Raw genomic sequence first — 3,866 nt, 5'->3', positions numbered from 1 at the left:
CATATGATGCTTCGTATCACCTTGGGTGTGACCTCCATACGGAAAGTGGATGTATGCGCCAATAACAAGGTAAATGGGGGAAGTAGTTCATAGTAAGTGGGTAAAGGAAATGTGTCAACATATCCTGCAATCTCTTCCATTAGTTAGGACCATGAGATTCCTATGTTGCCCCTGCTGGTTAGCTTTAAGCGACCCTTTGCTAGTCGTTTAAGGACGGCTATCCCCATGGAGGTTGTAACATAGGATTCGGAACAACTCAAGCTCCAGAGATGGATAAGATTTCTTATGTCCATTCCCAACCTTGACTCTCCACTATGGTAGCATAGTTGGGGCCGACCTCTGACATCTGAAAACAGAGGGTTACACTTATAGAATTATTAAGTGTTAATAATTTCTGACCAAAAGTGGTACCTAAATGACTATTGGAATATGAGTTATTCTGGAGATAGTATTTAGTCAAGAATGTCTTGATTTAGTATCGTTGAAAAAAAAATAATCTTGGGTACATTATTAAAATTGTTAAAACTTGATTGGATTTAAAAGCAATTCACTTATAGAATTTGTTTATAATTTCAGAATGACGAGTTCAATAATATAATTGTTGGCATCGGATAAACTCATCGAGGACAATTACGTGACTTGGAAATCAAATTTGAACACGATACTTGTGATAGAAGATGTACGATTTGTCTTAATATAGGATTGCCCTCCCATTCCTAGCTCTAACACAAACCGAACTGTTCAGGATGGATATGACAGATGGGTCAGGGCAAATGATAAATCTCGTGCTTATATCCTCGCCAGCCTATTTGATGTCTTGGTGAAGAAGCATGAGGATATGAGTACTGTTAAAGAGATTTGGAATTCTCTGCAAGGGATGTTTGGACAACCGTCCTTCACCCCTAAGGCATGATGCCATCAAGTATGTTTACAATAGCCACATGAGAGAGGGGACCAATGTTCGTGAACATGTCCTGGACATGATGGTCCACTTTAATGTGGTAGAAGTAAATGGTGTCGTCATGGACGAGAGAAGTCAAGTTGGTTTTAGTCTGGAATCTCTTCCGAAGAGTTTTCTTCAATTATATACGAATGCATTGATGAATAAAATTGAATACAGCTTGACTACTCTGTTGAATGAGCTATAGGCTTACCAGACTATGATGAGAACAAAGGTTCTTGAATCAGAAGTAAATGTTACCACTATTGAAAAGAGAGGCATGTCCTCAAGGCCTGATGTTGCCTTCTCTTCAAAGAATCAGAGGATTCCTGTGAAGAAGGGCAAAGGGAAAGGGAAGAAGAAACCTACTGGAAAGAAAGGCAAGGAAAACGCTGTAGATAAAGGAAAGTGTTTCCACTGTAACGAAGAAGGGCACGAGAAGAGAAACTACCCTCAGTATCTTGCCAAGAAGAGAGCAGAGAAAGGTAAACAGGCTAACTAGTTCCTTGGGACCGTTTGCTCAGCTCAACCAGTGGGAGAAGTTGTTGCTTTTATGATCCTGTAAAGAACAAATTGTATATATTTTTGTGATAAATGAAATGTTCGTTTTCAGAAATTATGTACGTTCTAGCAACTTCTGTTAAGAATAAAACTGTTAAAAGCCATTTGCAAATATTCAGATATTCAAATGGCTAGATCAAAGTATAAAAAGTTTAAAGATTTCTAGATCTGACTGTTAACAAAGTTGTTGAGACAAGTCATATGCGTCTTACTCAAAGAGTTGAGAATACTTCAAAGTAGTAGGAGGAAAGTGTGCTTCCATGCCATTATTGAGAATAAGATGCATTCCTCATATAGTTAAATTTAAAGCCTATTGTATACTGACATGTTTATAATGGTTCTCTCGGCTAAAGTGTTTGAGAATCACCTAGTAGGACTAGGAATACCAGATTAATAACCTAGGGCAAGTGGGAGAAATATCGGGTATGGGATACCAAATGGTAAACCATGGGTATGAGATGCCCTAGTTTATTGTATTTCTCTATAAAACTCAGAAACTCAACCTTATATATTAGATATATAAGTTACCATTGGAGTTTTAGTCCAAGTGGGAGTTTGTTGGGTTTTATGTCCTAAAATTCATGGTATATAAACAATAGAACTTATTTTGAAAATTCAATAAGGTGTTATTGAATAGATTTTTTGCTTAATAGAAATCCAATAAACTTGAAAGTCCCTTGACTATTAGATGAGTACTTGAACTTTATGTGGAGATATCAAGGTGGATCAGGTTCGAGTAAATAGTCAAAATGATCTATAGTATATGAATAAGGTTGGGTGTCTTATTCTGGTAACACTATTGGATGCGGCCTGCTCTTTAGTTGTTACAAAGAGTTGTGAAATGCTACAAACGAAGTGATCCTAATTCGTTCATGTTGAGACATGGGGAGTGGGGGTGTCCTTGTACAAAAAGGTTTGTGCAAGATTGGACCACAAAATTAGTCACTCTTACTTTATAAAGTTATTTACTGTTTAAGACTGACTATTTAAAAGCGATGACCTAGGTAACTTGACCTTAATCCTAAGCTAACTATGAGCTTCTGTTTATTTAGAATTATCCTTAGATTTGCATAGGTGAGGGATAGCTCAACAGCATCGGCTCAATAACCTCCTGTTTCAGGGGTAAGACAGGATAGATAGCTGGGAACATAGGGTGCAAGACGGAACTTACTCCTACCCGCTTTTATGGATAGTAGAGAGGTTGTTCCCTTAAGTGTTGATTCTGGGTCTTGAACAAGGGGTCCTGCCCTCTCATTGGCCCAAGAGGGACTTGGTTTTACTGATTGGATCACAAAACAATTGTTCATTAGGGGATCAGTGGGGACTTAAGGAACAAGAGGTAATTTCGGGGGTAAAACAAAGATTCGACCCAGCCGTTATTACGTACAACCTGTGAAGACCTTACTAATCATGGTTATATCGAGTGGACATAATATATCTACAGTGAGGGGAGTTCAACTATGGGCTTTAGTGGAGTGACCCATTAGTTAACGAATGGAGGTTAGTTCGGTCTAATGAGTTTCGCCGAATAATCTCGGATCGTTGGAGCCCATGATCTGTAGGTCCACGAGGTCCCCCTACTAGCTTGGAAATGGACTAGCTCTAAAGTAGCGTGGTAAGTTAATTTGAAACGTTCAAATTAGAATCAAACGGAATTAGAGAATATATATTTGAATATATGAAGATGGATTTGTGTAAAATTAATTTAATATTGGATATTAAATTAATTAGAATTATTTAAATTGTTTAAATAATTATTTATTAATTTTATTAGAAAATTAATTTGTAAAATTAATAAATTTTGATTTTTAAAATCAAAAGTAATTTAAAATTCAAAAATTTTGGATTTTTTGAAAATAGAAATAACAACAATCTGCAAACAATTATTTTGATTCAAATTCCATCTCAAGTAGCTTACTACAAACCCACCACCTTCAAGCTTCATTACTCCAGAGCATGAGCTGCATCTCATGCAGCTATTCTTATTGCATGAATAGTCTACAATTATAATGAAGAGATTAGAGTGATTTTGAGGCAATGCAAACCGATAGAAGTTTTAGTTAAAAAATTCGTGTCAAAAAGGTGTTCTTAATTTGGGGTTTCTTTGTGAACATTCTCTAACTTCCCCTTGATTTCAGTTTATTTATTGAGTCCCACAATCCAATCTAGAGCACCAAGAGAAATAGTAAGGAAAGATTTTTGTGGTAGTTTGCATAAAGATTTGGAGAGATTTGCAACTGGGAATAATCGAGAATTTCAAAGTTTTCAAATGTAGTCATGAAAACCATTAATTTCTGCAATAGCAATGTTTTCGTTATGCCAAAATTAATCAAATTTAGAATGCTTATCGATTCCTTGTTCCTTC

Source organism: Benincasa hispida, chromosome 10 (assembly GCF_009727055.1).
Source record: "Benincasa hispida cultivar B227 chromosome 10, ASM972705v1, whole genome shotgun sequence".
NCBI classification, from domain to species: Eukaryota; Viridiplantae; Streptophyta; class Magnoliopsida; order Cucurbitales; family Cucurbitaceae; genus Benincasa; species Benincasa hispida.
The sequence above is the reverse complement of the archived record's forward strand: the minus strand, read 5'-3'. Positions refer to the sequence as shown.